At 41.5% G+C, this 19,534-nt stretch overlaps 1 long non-coding RNA gene across 1 annotated transcript in view; it reads left to right on the plus strand.

Annotated features, from left to right (window-relative positions):
- The window catches only part of LOC122918427, a 184,226-nt gene extending 164,913 nt beyond the window's left edge, over window positions 1–19,313 (plus strand). The window contains exon 4 of the long non-coding RNA XR_006386600.1: window positions 19,261–19,313. This is a non-coding gene — a long non-coding RNA (uncharacterized LOC122918427). The remainder of the gene's footprint in view (window positions 1–19,260) is intronic.
- Window positions 19,314–19,534: the final 221 nt, after the last annotated feature.

Genomic DNA, 19,534 nt, shown 5'->3' on the forward strand with positions numbered 1-19,534 from the left:
GAATGTGAAGGTGCAGAGGAAAAGCCATGTGAGGACAGCGATGAGAGACCTCTCTGGAAACCAGTCCTGCCAGTATCTAGATCCAGCCTCCATGACTGTGAGAAAATAGTTGTACTCTTTAAGCTACCCAGCTGGTGGCACTTTGTCATGGCGGCCCTAACAGACTAATACAGTGAGTAAATCCATCTTTACGCTGCCATTGCAAAGAGTAATTCAAATACAGACCTAGAAAGTATCTTCGATACATCAATAAATGACAACAACAAATTTTAAGATAATACACATGTAGTAGGATTCAATTTCTGTTTCAAAGAAAAAGACAGCAAAACGTAATAAATTCTGTGTGCATATCTTTTCATGTGTTTGTAGAAAGAGATACATACCAGACTGGTTTCCTCAGCGATGGAACTATTAGGGAAAAGAGGTCACAATTCTTTAATACAGTTTTGTATTGTTTAAAATGTTACAGTAAACATGCATTCTTCTGCAATTAAGAAAAAAAAAGGGGGCACCTGGGTGGCTCAACTGGGGAAGAGTCTGCCTTCAGCTCAGGTCATGATCCAGAGGTTGTGGGATCGAGCCCTGCCTTGGGCTCCCTGCTCCATGGGGAGAGTCTGCTTCTCCCTCTGCCCCTCACCCTGCTCATCCTCTCTTTCTCTTAAATAAATAATAAAACCCTTAAAAAAAGAAAACAATATTAATGAAAACATCATTTTGGAAACAACACAAAATATTTTTAATTAGTGTTTGTGTGGTATATACATACTCATATTGATTTCCGTCTACATGTCATGTGTCCAGCAAGACTTTGTCAGGGATTCTAAAATCTTTCTAATGGAACTGTTCTTTTCTCATTAGTGCAAGTAACATAACCATGTCTCTTCTTGTGTTCCTGGCAATAATTCTCAATGTATATAGTTACATCTTTGTTTTCAAACAGTGATTTTTTTTCCCCCAAGATGTGTGCATGTAGACACACACATGTGTACACACAGTGTTTAGGTGGGTAAATAGGTGGTCTACATTATTGTATTTTAACTCAGAGTTGGCTATGAAACAAGAACAACAAAAAATCAAAACAAGCCCTTTTTTTTTAGAGAATTGCCAGGGCCTCTGTTACGTATTATAGTCTACATACTATCTAACTGTGGGTAGTAATTAATATTAGACTGCTATCAAAATAATTGAAACTGAGAAATCCAAGCAATCACGTATTACTGGCAAATCCCTTTCTTCTTCTCAATCCAACAATTACCAGTCTGGAGAACTGGTAACTTACCTAAAACCACTCTGGTGGAATGGGAAGGAGAAGCCCAGGGCTGAGCGTTTGCCTGTGGAAGATGAGATGGCATTTTTCAAGTAAAACAGGGGCAGGGGTCGCAGGGTCAAGAAGGAAAAACAAATGCAAATCTATGAGCTGTTATTTTAAAACCGAAGAAAAGGAGGTTACACAAGCCACTTCCATGTTTAAATGCTACCTCTCTCGTGGTGTTGGGGGAAACCTTTGCTCACTTGTCCTTTTTTGCTAAAGATGCTGTTTTTCCACGGAGGCAAAGAGTAATATTTGAGGAAGAGGCTTTACAGATGCAATGATAGCAAAAGACACTAAAGCACAGGTTTGCACGTGGGTAAACACGTGCTTTCTCACCCAGAGAAAAGTTTAGCTTGGCAGCCTTTTCTGCAAAGCATGACTCTGATCTTAGAGAAAGCCAAAGCTACAGAAAACCAAGTCATCTCCAAAAATAACACCAAAATTACGGCCTTGAAACTCCTCAGTCTGGTCATGCCGGGAATGATGATACCCTGATGGTCAGGACCCACGAAGCTACTGAACCCTCAACGTTTGCTTTGTACATTAAGGCTCCACTTGGCATCTCAGCCTTTAGAAGAGGCTGTATTCTGGAGACGTGCATTTTGGAGGTGAGTTGTGCCGCTTAATTGCTTCTGGAAGATTCTAGGAAAACAAACAAACAAAAAATAGAGTATCATTGAAACCTTTTCTGAGCAAAGATATCTATAGGACAAATAATAAATTGAGCTCCATAAAAATCTATGAAATAATCTGCTTATCCAAAAAAAAAAAAAGTCTTTGGAAAGATAGAAATGCAAATCCCCCCATGAGAGAAAAAGTTTGCAATACCTATATCTGAGCTATTAACTTATAGGCATGGTATATATAGAGCTCCTACATATTCAGTTATTAAAAATACAATTCAGGGCATCTGGGTGGTTCAGTGGGTTAAAGTCTCTGCCTTTGACTCAGGTCATGGTCTCAGGGTCCTGGGATCGAGCCCCACATCGGGCTCTCTGCTCAGCGGGGAGCCTGCTTCCTCCTCTCTCTCTGCTTGCCTCTCTGTCTACTTGTGATCGCTGTCTCTGAAACAAATAAATAAAATCTTTTTAAAAAATAATAAAATAAAATAAAAAGACAACCCAATTTCTCAAATACCCAGGGGAAGATTGAGCAGAGTCGTTGTAAAGGAAGATACTCAAATGCTCAATAAGCAACATGAAAGAACAGTATCATTTCACCTTGAGGAAATGCAAATTAAAATAAAAGTAAGGTACCATTTACCCCACTAAGATGGTGGACTAGCCTGAAAACACTGATAGCAGAACAGTGATGAACTATGGCACTGAAATTGCAGGTGGGAGACATGAAGATCTTCCTGACACGATGAAAATATTCTGGATCTTGATCGGGGTGTTAGTTACATGTTTATGTATACATGTCATAATCCTCAACATTTTACTTACAGCCTCTGCCTTTTTATCTGTTTAAATTTGATCTTAACTTTAAAAATTAGATGCATTGCTCTATTATCCATTTAACCACTTGGAAAATATCAGTATGCTGTTGAAATGTGGGAGGAGGAAGGGGAAAAGCTCTCATAGGCATGACTTTTGCTTGCAGTAAATGATTCTGTTTTTCATGGAATTGGGAGTTTTCTAATATTTTTTAAAAATAGAGGCAAAAACATTCTACTTACCAGAGAGAACAAGTTTTTTTGGAGATATATATAGATAGAGAGATACATAGATATATAGATATGGACCAGGGACCCAGTGGGCCCCGGCTAAGTGTTTCTCATTTAGTCCAACAATAGAGGGCTTTTAATATTAAAGAGCTTCTTATGGCTGTCTATATTAGGCAGCCCTCATGGACAAGTTTTCTTAGGATCTTATTCTGCAGTGACCATTGGAGTAACAGAGTCCGAGAAAGGTACTAGGCTCTGAAGACTGGGCGGCCACGGAGGGGCTCCTGTTTCCTGCTCACCCAGGCAATGCCAGGGCAAAGAAAGCCTCTTCTTAGGTGCTGTGTGAGCCAGCTTGGCTGTCATTGCCTTATAAGCAGTCGGGGGTTGGCATGACAGTGCCACCCTCAGGGTGACTTTCTTTCTTTTCCCATGATGCATCTTATTGCAAGTTCTATGAACCGCTCATTAAAAGTTGACAAGGAATTTACTTTACGGCTGGAATAATTTTTTTACTCCAACAAACAGCACATTGGACTGGAATCCACAGAAGTAGCTTCCGTCCATCTGTAAGTGAGATCTAAAGCCTGTTAGCAAGTAGGAGGGCAGGGGAGAGTCTTCAATGGGTATGTGTTCCAGGGCTGGTGCTTGCTTAGGTCTGTGCTGGGGCTAGGACCTGGGGTGGAATGGCACCATTTTCCACCCAGAGCTGGTATTTGGCTCTGGTATTTGAACCTGGGTAAAAACCTCCACCTTTAGCCCCCCCGCCCCCCCGCCACCAATCATCAACACTGTTCACTTAAAGAGGATTTGTAGCATGGATATTGGTGGACTTCTGAAACAAAGTTTTCAACGGACCCTTCAGTTTTCAGAAGCTTCTTAGTTTCCCTAAACAGAAATCCCTGGCAGCCTCTAGAGAGCTAGTATTCAGATCTGCAAACACATTTGTGTTGCAAATTCAGAACAAAATTGGGAATGATGTGGCTTGTGTGCAGAAAGCAGACTTCAGAGAGCACCACAATTTTAGGCAGTTTGGGGAATTTTCAGCAGTATGGACCGAAAGAGCTGGAGAAAACAGCAGCAGCAGATTGGACAGACACCTTCAGGGAAGCTCTGAATTTATGTCCTGTGATAAGTGAACTCTCTTTATTCTGGTCAGATGGAAAGCCTCCCTGCAGAGCCAGACCTCAGAAACATCTATCCCACGTGGGAATTTGCCTGGGAAATTTTTTTTTTTTTTTTTTTTTTTGTGGGGAGGGCAATCTTTTTTATATTTGACTTAGCCTGCTCAGTCTTTTCCAGAGTGAAGGTTCCATTTCCATGGTAAAGGTTATAATCTTGAAATATTGACCATAATTTCAGGACCCTGGTTCCACCTTTGTGAATACCTTGAGGCCCTAGAACTCAAGGGTGAGCATCACTGGTTTAACACAAAGTGGTCAGCATCATGAGGGGCAGGAGAGGTAACTCACAGGCTCCCTGGGGATGTGAGCTGTTTTGCAGGTCAGAGAACTCCAGGCTCCAGGCACAGCTCCCGTTGTGAAGCGGTGCTTAACCTGTGTGTGTTGAACTTCCCTGAGCTGAGCCAGAGCTTGAGCAAAGGTCTTTCAACTAGAGATTATTCCCTCTTTGCATTAAGCCAGACATCCTAACATTACTCACCATGCAAGTTTATTATAAAGATTTCATAGGAAAGCACTTTGTAAACTAGGGAGCACTTTCATGGAAATGTCAGGAATGATGATGACGATGAAGGGGCTGGTGAGGAGCGTGAAGACAATGAGCTTGACACTGACATTGGTGGTAGTGTTTTAAAGATGGTCACAACTGACTGTGAGTCCTGGATATGGTAGCCAGCTGGTACGCGTAAGGGAAAGGATATGGGCATGCGGGGGTGAAGGTGAAGGGGTAGTGAAACGGAGTTGGGAGAGGAAGAATACATCTACCTACACCAGCCCTGATATTACCACCATTTCCACAACTGGGTCTCTGCCAAAGTGATCATGAACAAGAAGCTGTGCCAGGATACCAGGCCTGGCCTGGAGACCTGTGGAAGGTACTTGCCCAGAGATAACTGGTTTTCCTTTGTGAACGAAGAGAAAACTATAGTTTCCAAGATTGCCAATCAAGACGTTTGGATTTATCTCCCCATTTGTATTTCCTCCTGACATTTGAAACTTTCCATATTTGCATATTATATTTGGAAGAGGCGGTTGCCACTCCTGGGAAAAAATATCTACTGTTGGATGAGCTGCTTAATCCAGTTGGTGCCAATGGGAAATGTCAAATGAATATGTTTATTCTCTTTTCCTCCAACTTGGCATGAGTAGGATTACATGCTAGGCTCTGAGCTCTAGCAATTCACTCAACTAGGAAAAATAGGGTTTCTTTTTTCTCCTTTTCCTTTTATGCAAATGCCTCTACTTCCCAACTCCTAGCAATTACATAAACAACAGTAAGAGAGAGAGCATGTTTGTGAGAGGCGAGGGAGATAGAGAGGGAGAAAGAGAATCTCAAGTAGGCCCCACACCCAGCGCAGAGCCCGACATGAGGCTCAGTCTCATGACCCTGAGATCATGACCTGAGCCAAAATCCAGAGTAGGACACTCAACCAACCAAGCTACCCAGGTGCCCCTAAAATATAACCTCTTATATTAAATCACTATTTACAAATTTTCAAATCAAAACAACTCTGAAGTAGATAAGATGTACATATTATTTGCATTTTTCAGGGAGAAAAATCAAAGGCTTAGTATTTAAGTAGCAACTTAAAATCAAAATGATGGGGGCGCCTGGGTGGCTCAGTGGGTTAAAGCCTCTGCCTTCAGCTCAGGTCATGATCCCAGGGTCCTGGGACTGAGCCCTGCATCGGGTTCTCTGCTCAGCGGGGAGCCTGCTTCCTCCTCTCTCTCTGCCTGCCTCTCTGCCTACTTGTGATCTCTGTCTATCAAATAAATAAATAAAATCTTTTAAAAAAATAAAATCAAATCAAAATGATGTTAATGGAGAAAACCAAGACGAAAGCCCATATATTCTGGCTAAAAGCACCATTACCTTTTTTCTGAACCATGTGGCTCCTTGCACAATATGAATAAAAATTAAGTGTGGGACACCTGGGTGGCTCCGTGGGTTAAAGCCTCTGCCTTCAACTCAGATCATGATCCCAGGGTCCTGGGGTTGAGTTGGGCTCTCTGCTCAGCTGGGGGCCTGCTTCCTCCTCTCTCTCTCTCTGCCTACTTGTGATCTCTGTCAAATAAATAAATAAAACCTTTTAAAAAAATTAAGTAAAAGCTTTGCAGGAAAGGATACATTAATACTTATTATGGGGTATCAACATAAAGCAATGCTGATTTAGAGGAACTGCAATTTAAAACAAAAACAAAAACAGAAACAACCTTCAGGTTAGAATGTATATAGCCCTTTCTGCGAAATGCGAAATAAAGGACCATGATACCCCATGAAATCCATGTCAGGGTCATTGCTTTATACTCAGAGTATAGACAGCAACTGTGAGCAGCGCACCATCAGAAGCAGGAGAGGCCCCAGCAGTAAGTTCTCAGGCCCTCGGGTCACACAGCTAAGTCCGAATCCCCTCTCAGGATTTGAGCAACCTTAGGCAAGTCGTGTATCTTTCTATGTCTCAGATTCCTTCTCTGTCAAATGAGAATGGCTGCCTCTGGGGATTGCTGAGGAGGGAATTGGGAATAGTATGTCCAAGAGTGCAGCCCATAAGAAGCATACAACAAATGTCAATTATCATTTTTTTTAAAGATTTTATTTATTTATTTGACAGACAGAGATCTCAAGTAGGCAGAGAGGCAGGCAGAGAGAGAGGGGGAAGCAGGCTCCCCACTGAGCAGAGAGCCGGATGCAGGGCTCGGTCCCAGGACCCTGGGACCATGACCCGAGCCCAAGGCAGAGGCCCAACCCCCTGAGCCACCCAGGTGCCCCATCAATTATCATTGTTAATGAGAAAAGAACATTTGACCAGAAGTCTAGGACACATATTCCCACTTCACAAATTAACTGTGTCATTTTCAGCAAGTACATTAAACCATGGGCCTCAGTTTCCTAGTGTTGCACTGAAAGGCTTTGGTGAGTGGTTTCTGTGTCATTTCACACTCTTTTAGTTGCAAGTGACAGAAAAGTCAACCAAACCCTGCCTAAATGGTAGAATGTGTTATTGCCTCAAGGAATGGAAATTTCTAAGCATGACAAATGTCAGAGTTCAAATGACAGAGTTAGAATTTGGTTTCTATTTCTCGGTTCTTCCTTTCATCGCGTAGGTTCAGAAAGCCAGTAGAGCCAAGAGCCGCAGGCAAGTATAGTTGATAGGTTATCATGAAGATTAAATAAGTTAAGGCCCAGAAAGCACTTAGAACTCTGTCTTAGGATTTTGTGCTCCGTACAGAATAATTAACGGGTTTATTTCCACCTGAGGCAAGATGATGGCAGTAGCTTCAGAACTTAGACCCTTTCGGATTCATGCCTAAAGAGAAGGAACGGTCACATGAGTTCCAGAAGTCTAAGCAACATCACATGGTCTTTTCTGGTGCTAAGAGACCTGATAAACATCCCTGAATATAAGATTTTGATTGGCTGGCCCTGAGTCATAGGCAGACTGTAACAGACACTGTTGGTCACTCACACAACACACATCTGTCACCTTCCTCCTTGTTAAAAGAAAGCGAGTCTGATGAATGTCCACCCCACCTGTAATTGTACCTGATGGTAATCTCACCCTCCTTGCCAGGTATTGGCTAAGATATGAGCATATGGTAAAAGCTGGACAAAGGATATATGAAGTTAAGTCTGCTGCAGGAGTTCTTAAAAGCTTTCAGAATAATTTAGTTCCACGTTGCTCTTTAATCTCAGATTTGCTAACCGTGTTGAGTGATAGGAAAAGGACCAGAAAGTCTGAACTTACTCGAACTAAGAGAAAAAGGAACTGAGTGAAATATCATCTTTCTCCAGGACTCTATATTGTTCCAGGTTTAGAGACACAAAGGTAAGCCACAGGCTTTGAGATAAGAGAACTAATTTACAGAAAATCAGGGCTGACCAGGAGTAACTGCCTAAAACATCAGTCAAAGGATTTATCAGAGTTTTTTATACAATGTTGCAATGAACATAATTTGAATTTAGTATTAACAGTCCGACTTTATAGGAAACACATTTTACCATTTACTTAAGATGGATATGCAACATTATAAAAAGTAGAAGATTATAAATTCAAAGAAATGTGTTAACTAAAATATTGCCAAGTTGTATTTTGAAAGCAACATGACAAATTGAGATCATTATAAGTTCCTAGACACACAGAGTTGATGTTTTATTCTTAGGACCTTTATGAAATATCCGTGAAGAAGACCTAGCAGTATGCCTATGTCTGTGATATTTAAAAGGCACTCAGTAAATCATTTACTCCTTTCAGACCTTCTTTTCTCCTGAAACCTAATGGAATCTTTTCAAGGGCATTTGTTACAGCTCCCACTGAACAAACTTTACCTATAAGGAATCTCTAATGTGTAGAATACAGAGGGACATATGGTCCAAGGGCTTAGTCCATGAGGATACTACAGGCAGGCAACAGATCCTCCAAGACAAAAATAACCAGCATCGTGGATAGAAACCTCAGCTCAACCAGCGTTTCCCCTGACAACAAAGGTATTACTCATGTGGCACTTGCAAAAAGGGGATACAGTTGGCAAGAAATGACACAAAGTATGGGAAGCTAAGATTTTAACATCACACACACTACACTCATACTCAAATATCAATATAAAGGATCTCATTAAAAAAATAAAAGTCCTGCATAAGATTGAGGTATGATTCACAGAAACATTTCTGCTGGTGTAGGATTTCTCTGATCCTCTACATTCAGTTGTTTTTAGTCCTTGATTTGCAGATTTCAGTTTCAAATCACTGCTCACGCTGCCACTTCTCTGCATAAAAAGCTCCAATAAATAAAGCCAGGGTTGTTTGGAAAATGCTTACCATGAAACGTGTCGAGCCACTGTCTTTTATGCATTTAGCTTTTTAATTGACTTTGCATGCATCAACTCTGCCTTCCAGTAAGTAGACACAGTTCCCAGGGATTGTCAAAAGACGCCTGGCTCGGGAGCAAATCTAATCCAGTTGGTGCCATTGAAAAACCTTAAATGGCAGCTTTCATCTTATTTGCAAAAACTCCCTTGGTTCAGGTTACATGTTAATCCCAGTTGCTATATCAGCTTTATGGCAGCAGGGGTGGGGGTGGACTTGGGGGCTGTTTTTGGCTAAGCCTTAGTTTTCCTCTTCTTTTATGTAAATGATTAGCTCCAGCGAAATCCTATAATGGGAGTGGTATCTAAGTCTGGAGGGCAGGCCAGCTCTGGGCCCAAACTCCTCACCAGTTGTTCCTGAGAAATAGCTGTCAAACACATAGCGATTTAACACTCACCATTCTTGCTTTGATGAATACGGAAGGCTACAGCCTGTGATAGAGACATAAGTTTATTTGTGCGTCTTTTTTCAACACTGCTAGGGAAAATTCGATCCCTCAGATGCATGCATAGATCTCCGTGACCCAACGCAAAATTATGACCATAGGGGTAACACTTTAGCCCTAAGTGACTTTCCAGAATAAACAATGTAGCTTTTTTTTTCTTTTCTTTTCTTTTTTTTTTTTTTTAAATAGTGAAAGCACCCCAGGGCTTGTTGTCCTTGGATGCAATTCTTAGCTTCCTGTCCTGTCACACACTCCTTATGTGCATTTGTCCGTATGCATGTTGAAGAAAATGATACCAGTCGTCTTGAGTTTTGTTCCCATTCATCTCCCATATAGGATCTGGTCAGTCCACTTCTATTTCCACATGTGAATGGCGGAGTAAGAGAGGGGAACCACCTGCCGTGTACAGAGCATGGACATTGCTCGTTCTATAAATAGTACCTCCTTTGGTACACACAGTAGCTCAGGGAGGGGCTGGCTATTATTAGTCTCATTTTACAGATGAGTAAACCTGAGGTCCAGATGGTTTAAGTGATTCTGTCAAGGTCCGACATCTAAAGAATGACCTGGCTGGGATTCGGTGCCAGGTTGCCTCCTCCCTCAGAATATGTTGCTTCAGATCCAGGGATTTCATAGACACTTACAAAGAAAAGAGCATGGCTTTTCTTTGTCTGCTTCTCTCACTTCTCTGAATCCTGTGTGTCTGTATTCAACTTGTGCATTGTATACACAGGACACTCAGCAGGGAGTTTAAAGATCAGTTAACAAAAATCTGTTACTCTCATGTCTCAATCAGATTCCACCTTTAAGGCCATCATATGGTAACATATAGTCTGATTTGAAGGTTTCCTGGATGTAACTTTCATTTCCCAACCACTCCTGCTGAGTGTCATTAGACTTATACTCCTTGTGCATTAATCATTACCTTCTCGAACGTCTCTTTTGCAATACTCTGGATGACCAGGATTAGCCTCTCAAACCATGTGCTGCCCTCATAATTGATATCATTTCACCCATCAGAGCTTCACCCCAGTAACGAGCTGCCATTTGAACAGCTTTAGAAGAAAGGCATGTCGGGGGTTATAGAGATGGCAAGATAAAAACTTAAATAAGGGGGCACCTGGGTGGCTCAGTGGGTTGGGCCGCTGCCTTCGGCTCAGGTCATGATCTCAGGGTCCTGGGATCGAGTCCCGCATCGGGCTCTCTGCTCAGCAGGGGGCCTGCTTCCCTCTCTCTCTCTCTCTCTCTGCCTGCCTCTCCGCCTACTTGTGATTTCTCTCTGTCAAATAAATAAATAAAATCTTTAAAAAAAAAAATAAGTCTGGTGTCTAGAGACAAGCTAAACAAGGTCCAAGTCTCTGCCATCTGACCTTGGATGAGTGACATTTCTTCCACAGCAAAGTGAAGATAATGGCACCTTCCATTTCCAAGTGTGGCGTGGGAGTAAATAAGGCAGCAGAGATCTAGCCCTGGGAGGGATCCATAAGTGCCATGGGCTCTGATCAATTGTAGTTCTCAATCCAGTGATCTCTGGGAAGAGAATGGTGAGCTACATCTAGGCTGGACAGAACCTTTAATCCATTTGGACTGCTCTAATAGAAATACCATAGATTGGATAATTTATAAACAGCAGAAACTTATTTCTCACAGTTCTGGAGATCAGGGAACCGGCACGGTTGAGTCTGGTGAAGGCCACCTTCTGGGTTACAGTCTCCTGACTTCTTGCTTTGTCCTCATGTGGCGGAAGAGGCAAGGGAGCTCTCTAGAAACTCTTTATAAAGGCAGAGGCCTCAAAGCACCTAGGACTCGCCCACGCTTTCACCCCTGATACCATCCTGTGAGAGGTTAGGATTTAAACATATGAATTCGGGCAAGACACAAATATTCATACCATAGCACATGGGTCATTCTATTAGTCACCAACACTGATGGCCAAGGGCTCTTGGTCTTCTCTAGAAGCCTCATGCTTCTAGCCTTAAGTAGTTTCTGACATAAAAGGCAAGAAAACTCAAACACATGAAAGATTAAAGAAGCCCTAAATAGACATGTAATCAAGTAGAGCCCACCAGCTCACTGGAAGTCTAAACATATACGTGCCAAGAAGAAAGTAGGGGTGAGAGAGTGACATGATCCAGGTAGGACTGGTCTAAAATGAGCAAGGCTCTAAGATGCAGGAGAGTTAGGCAGACCAGTTACCTTACCTTTGGGTACTGTCTTATCCTGTGCAATGATAAAGTACCAGAGTGCTGCACGGCCTAATTTTCAGGGGATTCTTACCTTATGAACAGAAGGAAAAACCAGCATTTTCAGAACAACCCTAAGAGTGATATATTATTCTCATTGTCCATATTCTAAGGCTGAGACTCAGACAAATTACATAATCTGACAGAGATCACAGAGCTAGTGATGGAGAGAACAAAATTTCTTCTGAAGTATGCCTGATTCTGAAGCATATTCTTGTTAAACTCAAGAGAACAGCCCTATGCAGTCACCCGGACATTTGAACCAGGCGTGTGACTTCAGATGCCCACGTGTGAATTGTTGGCCTAATATTGGGCCACCTGGTTGAATTTCATAATGGAATTTTCCTTGAAACCTGCTTTATCCACCTACTAGGGCCTTCCCAACTGCTGATAAAATAAAAGGACTCAGAATTCTGCAACCACCTCTGGGTGATGAGAAGGCGCCGAGGTTTAAAACACTTCATGAAGATGCCCGGTTCCCCTTAAATTCTTTCCAACACAGTGAATACACATTCAGGAGTTATCATGGGAGTGGCTCAGTGGACTATTGGAAAGGCACCCTGTGGTGGTTTTTAGCAGGGCCCAGACCCAGGCTTTTTCCTTTGGATGAAATAGGTTGAGGCTCTGCTTCCCAAATCCCTGCCCACAACCAGAGAAAACCTTGAAAGACTTTCCCCTTCTTCAGTGACAATATTTAAAATAGTTAACACCAGAGCTGGCTAATGGCTGAGCCGCAGAGGAACCAGGGTGCCCAGAGAAGGTAGTTGGAGGACCCATCCTGGAAACTATGTTCCAGCTGTTACAAAAGCATTTTGGTGTTTTAACAAGTCTGTGGCTGTCCTAGTATGTGGCAGCTAAATACCATTTCTACCCTCCTCCTTGCTTTACCCATTCTCTTAGAAATACCTGTACTGCTGGGCACTCTCGAGGCTTGGGAATACCACAGACTGTCATGAAGGTCTCTAAAATGTGCTCAGCATCCTCATCTGCAGAAACGGACTGGAGTCTGTCAGCCTCACTTCTTATCATGGCCCCATGTAAACAGAAAGACCGATGCTAGATGGTTCCTAACTAAGTAGCCAAAGACTGTGCAGTCCGCAGGGCAGACCGTACCTACAGAGCCTTTCTGTGAGAGACAGTATTTTCTAACAGACTGACAACCATAAGCCAAGCCATGCAGTCATCAAAACAAACAAATAAAAAACCCCCGTGTTTAAGAGTAAACGCAGATCATGTGATAGTCAGTTTGATATGACCGGGACCCCTCTCCCCAGTTAGTGCAACTGTTTCTAATCTTAGGTGAAGAGGAGTTGCTGGAGTGAAGCTATTTGTATAACCCACGAGAAGACCTCCCACCCCCACATCTTGAACTGCATTAGGTCTGGAAAAGTTAAAACGATTTCTAAGTGTTCCGTCAGAACCAGGATGCTTATCACTCTGGTGTGGCTACTTGCCTGCATCTAGCTCCCAGTTAATCTCAATGCTGCTGAGCCTGTCTCCCTTGGGGAAGGGGGTGCAGACTCCCTGCTGTGCAGAAAGGCAGCATATAGGCAAATTGAGGAGCAGATTAACCCCTTGTGTTCCAAAGTTGCCCAGAAAAAGAACTCAACTAGAGTAGTGGAAATCCCCATTATTGCAAATAGTCAATGTTTTAAAATTCATAAAGAAAAAATAAGTTCAAAATCTTAGAAATGCCTCAAAAACCAAAGTCTGAGGAACCAGTTAAGTAGATGAGATCTGCTGTAAGCTGCCCATTTGACAAGAATGACAGTTATGCGTGAGATAAGGAATGTTTTTAATGGCTTCTTTACCTAAAGCTTACAGTTTATCCTAGTATCGTGGATGTCTAAGATGCCAGGCAATCTCATACCGTTTATATTTCTGGGTTCAAATCATACTAATTCTATTTGACATTTATGTGACTTGAACAGATTGCTGATCCTCTGAATCTCAATTTCATTGTGAGGAAATTAAAAATACCTTTCTCATAGCCTTATAAGATGGTTTTAAAGACTGAATGTAGCTCTGTAATGTATGTTAACAGTACATGGCATCTAGTAGGTTCCACATAATTGCTAGTTCCATTTCCTAATAGTACTTATAGTAAGCCATGCCATGGGAAGCCCATGAACATAAATAGAAAAGTCGGAGGTGCTGCAGATAAAGGGGAGTTCCATAAGTATGAACAATCTGGATGTCAAGATCTGGAGGCTGAACCTGAGCCCATGCTGCGTGGGTATACCCAACAGGGAGCAGGGCAAGGGGAAGCTAAATGCCAGGGAGCTCCTAGTTCCAGACTCCTTCCCTAAACTAGCAAATTCCTGCCCCTCAGGGCTTCTGACCAATCTCTCCACCATGGACACATCCCCATGAGGGATAGAAGGCAAGGATTTACTCAGTTTCCTCTTTCCCCTAAGCCACACTCAGATCCTTGGACGCTTGACAAGAGCTGAGGTAGGAATGCTCAATATGCACAAACTTCCTTTCTACCATCTTCAAATCCAGGCTGAACTTTCCCAGACATTAGCTTACAGCACACCTATACAGTGTGCACACCTATACAGTACCACATATGGCACGTAAAAATGACTTTTCTTCAATCAAAAATATCCCCTCAACCAAAAAGAATGAGTTTTTTACTATAGTCTCACATAATTTATTGCTTCAAATCTCTCCTAAAAAGTTGGAAAATAAGGCTGATAGGTCTTTTTTTTTTTTTAAAGATTTTTATTTATTTAACAGAGAGAGATCACAAGTAGGCAGAGAGGCAGGCAGAGAGAGAGAGGAGGAAGCAGGCTCCCTGCTGAGCAGAGAGCCCGATGCAGGACTCGATCCCAGGACCCTGAGATCATGACCCGAGCCGAAGGCAGTGGCTTAACCCACTGAGCCACCCAGGCACCCCAAGGCTGATAGGTCTTAACACAGTATTATACAAAGATGTATCATTAAGAGAAAGCACTACCAAAATGATCTGGATTTCAGGAATGCACATGCTAAGTGAACTTCTGTCTCTTAAAATGTCATAAAGAGACAGGGCCCCTCAAATTTACTAATTTACCTAGCTGATGTTTTTGGTTGTTTTAGAGTTTTGGGTTTTTTGTTTGTTTCTTTGTTTTCTTGGCAGCTAAACTAGCAGAAGAAAATACTCTGTTTTTCTCAAGTTTTCATCTCCTGATGCCCATTCTGTTCACAGAAAGAAAACAGTAACAAAACAAAAACAATGAAAGCAAAACAAAACAAAACACATAACATCTCTCAATGTGTTGAGCACAATAACACCCCCTTTCGAAATATGCCCTCCCTGTGTTGTGTTTAATGGCTAAAGGAAACTTGCCAGTGTCATTAGGACTGTGGACCTTAAAATAGGGAGATTACCCTGGATTCTCCAGGCAGGCCTAAACAATCACATGAGCTCTTCAAAGCTGCTAGAGTCAGAGGGATGCAGGGAAGTTGGGGCAGAGGGGCGGTCACAGAGATTCACAACATGAGGAGGTCTTCATCCACAGCTGTTGAGTTTGAAAATGGAAGATCTCCCATAAACCAAGAAATATGGTTGCTCTCTAGAAAGATTGCTGCCTGACAGTCCACAAGGAGTTAGGGACCTCAGTCCAACAACCACAAAGCACTTAAATCTGCCAGTTACCTGAATGATCTTGCAAGTGGATTCTTCCCAGAACTTCCTCATAAGAGCCCAGCCAGGTGACATTTTGATTCTGGGCTTGTGAGACTTTGAGCAGAGAATCCAGTCAAGACCACTCAGACTTCTGACCCATAAAACTATGAAACACTAAATTTGTATTGTTTTAAGTTGTGAAATTATGATAATTCGTGACAGCAGCATTAGATTAATATTTCTATTAGACACTTTCTTCTTTCTGGAAAGTGGTACAAATAAAGTGATCAAACCCTTGTGCCTTTGGAAAATTCATTTCTTTTGGGAACTGAAATCTGGGCAAATCTTCATTTATTTTTTTTATTTTTTTTTTATTAATTAATTTATTTTCAGAAAAACAGTATTCATTATTTTTTCACCACACCCAGTGCTCCATGCAATCCGTGCCCTCTATAATACCCACCACCTGGTACCCCAACCTCCCACATCCCCCCGCCACTTCAAACCCCTCAGATTGTTTTTCAGAGTCCATAGTCTCTCATGATTCACCTCCCCTTCCAATTTCCCCCAACTCCCTTCTCCTCTCAAATCTTCATTTAGAAGTGAGAAGTGGAGAGGAGAAGGAGAAAAGGCATGCTACGTGCGTCCATCTCTCACTCAAAACTCTCTCAAGCAAGGATTGCTCATTAAGGATAGCACAAGCATCAATACATAAGAAGAAAAAAGAATTCCTAAAAACCTGCTTTGAAATTGTTAAATAATACTAGGACAGATTAAATAAATAATGTTATTCCTTTGGTTCTACATTATGAAGGATGACTATTGTTAAAGATTTAAATAATGACTTGAGAACTAAAATATGCAAACTGTCTTTCAGTTGAATTGTAAGCCTGAACTTATCTGATGTCAATGAAAATTCTACTAGAATACATTTCCAATCCTTTCTTCAAATGTGTCATCCAACACTTTGGGGAGATAAGAATTTCCTCTGAAAAAAATAATACAGAGACATTTTCATCATTTGGATATTGAAAGGAAATATGTTTTCTGGAAAGGTAAAATATAATTGTGGTTAAAGGAAGTTGAATATAGACATTAGGGTAAAGGAACAGTTAACCCTACATAAGCAAACAGTAGGTGACTTATGTAAGAATTACATCCAATGGGAATATATAAATCTGAGAAAGTTAACTAACCCAGAAAACTCACATTGCAATAACATGGTTTTGATTAAGACTTTTTGATGATGTGGCTAGTGGAGAATATGAGTCATCTCTTATGAGGTGCAGAAATGGGTAAACCAAAAAGTCACTTGTTAGGGAAAAGAAGGTATGAGTTACAGTAAACAAGTTACTATATATTGTCAGCAAAGTAGCAAAACAACTACTTGAAACCAGTGAAACTCTTTGGTTGAAGCTGAAGGGAGGCATGTGGGTAAGGAACCTTGACTGAGTGCAGGCTTTGAGTTCCTCTTCCCTAAGTTTCTTGTAAAAGCTAGAGAAGACAATAGAACAGAAATCGAATTGAGTAGAAATGATGGCACTAATGATACCTGGTGTGAACGTGGTCTTTCCCAAACCCATTTCACACAAACCTGTAGGCACAAGCCTTTTGAGGTAGATACGTCTGAGGTTTACCTGAGTTCATTGTGGCCATATTTCTTGGTGCAACTTACACATATGCTATGCATTTTTAGACCTTGTATATCCACAAGAAACAGATGCTTCTTGAAAGTATGGACATGGAGATTTATTTTGTTCAAGTCAACAAGGTGAAATAAAAGAATAGAGCATTTTGGGTCAAGTCTTTAAAATTTTCCATCACACCATCTGCATTCTCATTCAGTCCCCAGATTACTTGGGAAAGCAGTAAGACTTCACTTTCAGGCCAAAGTTACTCAAAATCAATTACTTAAACACTTCCCCAGTGGGATTATCTGAATTTGCAAGACCATGTGTGTCTTTTATACTTACAATTTCTTTTCTTCTTTTTATTTAAGAACATCTGAAATAGTTCAAACTTTTAGAAAAGTGCGGAGAATAATTTATTGAACCGCATTGTAATTACTACGCAGCTTTATTAAAAATTACTTTCTTTTGGTCAAATTCATAATCAGATCATCTAACATAAGACTTGCTGAAGGTGTCTGATTGGTGCCAGACCCTTTATGTATATATATTTCAGTCCTGCTTTTGCCCTCTCTGTGATTTCCTCTTTCCAAAGCAGTCAATGTGAGTTCATTCTGTTCATTCTGTTTTCTAAATGGAAAGGAAGGATAGCTTTACTGGGGATTTCTGTATAATGGTTTGTTTTTTTTTAATTCGATACTTAGTACTACATCTTTAGTCTCCTTGATCCTCCCTACATCAAACGCTATCTCCCTTTACTTAAAATGAGTCACTCATCTTCTCCCACACCCTCCTCCCACCGTAATGAGATAGTCACCGCTAGACTACTAAGAGCTCTAATACATCCCCACCCATTCTGCCGCCTCCCTAAGCCTGGCCTCTCTAGCTTTCCCTTGCTGTGTCCCCATTGCAGGCCCTCAATCCTCCTCTCCTCCTTCAGACTGTCACCCACAGACAGATTCTTGTTGTCAGCGAACCCACCTTTTCCTGAAGAGTGTCTCCTTCCACTCCCTGGTCCCATTTTTCTTCTCATCTCTGATATTTCTCAGCATATTTGAATTCTTTGTTGCCAAAGAACATACAAGAAAAATCTTTAAAAACAACAAAGGGAAAGAAGGCCTTTTAAAATTAAGCTCGAGTATCCTCTTCAAAACGCACACTACTGTTCAGGAATGGTTGCCTGGTTCTGTCAATGGTAGAGCAGGTGTCAAAAATTCATGAGTTTGTTCCGATTCCCATAGATGTAGCCGTTCTAGCTGCCTCTGAGTGTTCTTTCTGCTGTGGGACATTCACTCCTAAAGAGCAGGCAGTTCTGTGGTCTTGTTTCAATGAAAGGGTTGAATATATAGCTTCTCTCCTGGTAAGAGCCAGTAACCTATTCCCTCTTCCACAGCCACAAGATAATACCACACACCAGTTGTCTTTTATTTCACTGGCCAGACGGCACAGATGTTAAAATGATCACTCGCTCTTCGAAAAGCTTGTGGGACATAATCTATGTAATGTTTAATTTCTTTCTTGTGACAGTGGCAATTCCTGTATGATCATACATTGTCAATTAAAATTTGTAAATGGTCAATTTCAAAGGCTTGGTAAATTATTTTATTTTATTGTTTTAAAGATTTTATTTATTTATTTGAGAGAGAGAGAGGGAGCATGAGTAGGGTCAGGGGTGAAGAGGAAGAGGGAGAAACAGACTCCCCACAGAGCAGAGAGCCTCATGTGGGGCTCGATCCCAGAACCCTGGGTTCATGAACTGAGCAGAAGGTAGATGCTCAACTGACTGAGCCATCCAGGTGCCCCTTATTTTATTGATTAAAAGAAATTTTAGGATGAATTGATGTTAGGATAGTTTGATTCAGAGCATATCTTTGATCCATTGAGACAAGGGCTCATAAACTTCCTTGAAGATTTGTTTTTAACCACATTAATGCTGATTAAAGTTTCTGGAGGTCATGGCTTCAGCAATGGCTCAGAAGGAAAACATCCACTCTGACACCTTGCTGGTCTTCAGGGCTGTGCACTAGCCCTGGAAGGAGAAAAGGGATCTACCTGTTCCTTCGACTTCGATTCAGGCCTCCATCAAGACACAATTGGAAGAGGATAATACGTAACATAGAATCAGGATTTCCTTTTAAGAAAATGTCTATTACTGAGTACAGTGAACTTTGGGAAAAGTTCAGTTTGGAGTCATTTTTGTTTAGGTGAGGGGTTTGGTCATGTCTCATTTCCCCCAAACTAGTTCATCCGTCTCAGCTTCTGAAGCTGAAAGAATTGAATCCTGAAACACGTTTTATTGCTGTTTCTTTAGGATAGTGAAGAAGTCTTGGAATTTAACATCTCCCCAAACCTGAAGAACTTAAACGCCCACTGTGTACTCCAAAATCAAAATCATCTGTTCAGGGGGGACTGAGACTTCCTGTGGAAAGTACAAACTTTTAAAGTTTTCCATTTTCATTGCTCATCTGAAATGATGTAGGATTTATGATTTCATACTACATGCAAGTACGAAAGCACCCTATCAGATGGGTAGGTTATTCCCATGGGTTTTGTGAGTGTCAGTCTTAGGATGGAGGGCCAGGTAG

This window comes from Neovison vison, chromosome 10, assembly GCF_020171115.1.
Source record: "Neovison vison isolate M4711 chromosome 10, ASM_NN_V1, whole genome shotgun sequence".
Lineage (NCBI taxonomy): Eukaryota > Metazoa > Chordata > Mammalia > Carnivora > Mustelidae > Neogale > Neogale vison.